This window comes from Stegostoma tigrinum, unplaced genomic scaffold (assembly GCF_030684315.1).
Source record: "Stegostoma tigrinum isolate sSteTig4 unplaced genomic scaffold, sSteTig4.hap1 scaffold_407, whole genome shotgun sequence".
NCBI lineage: Eukaryota > Metazoa > Chordata > Chondrichthyes > Orectolobiformes > Stegostomatidae > Stegostoma > Stegostoma tigrinum.
In genome coordinates, this window is record NW_026728335.1 from 41,316 (window position 1) to 41,829 (window position 514).

The following is a 514-nucleotide window of genomic DNA, read 5'->3' on the forward strand; positions in this document are numbered from 1 at the left end:
GGTGGCGGCGGGTAGGTGGGGGGGGGGGGGGGGGCGGGAGGGGGAGATGTACCTCAGTCCACCCAGCAGGGTACACAGTCCATTTTGCACAAACCCCAACTCAATGCGAGGCCTGAGTGTAAACCGCACTCAGTCCCCACCCTTACCCCCCCACCCCATCCCAGGATTTCCCCAGTTTGCCCCCACTCCTCCTTTTCAAAGTTTCTGCGGATTTTGATCCCTTTCAGATTACAACAAACCCCACCGTGCACCCCCCTCCCCCAAACATTCCTCCCGGTGAGGGTCTCAGGAATTCTCTCCCCGCGGAATGTGGGGGTCACAGCCCCCCATGTGTTACCTAACTAAGTCACTGACATGGCCCCTGTCCCTAACTGCCCCTTGGACTGAGGGGCTCAATCAGGCCTCGCTTGGGGGAGAGGGGGGAGGAGACAGCCCCATTTCTGTGGGTCTGGAGTCCTGAGGAAGGGGAAGGGAGTCACGCAGGGGGTCCAGGGGCTGTGTAAGGGGGTCAGGC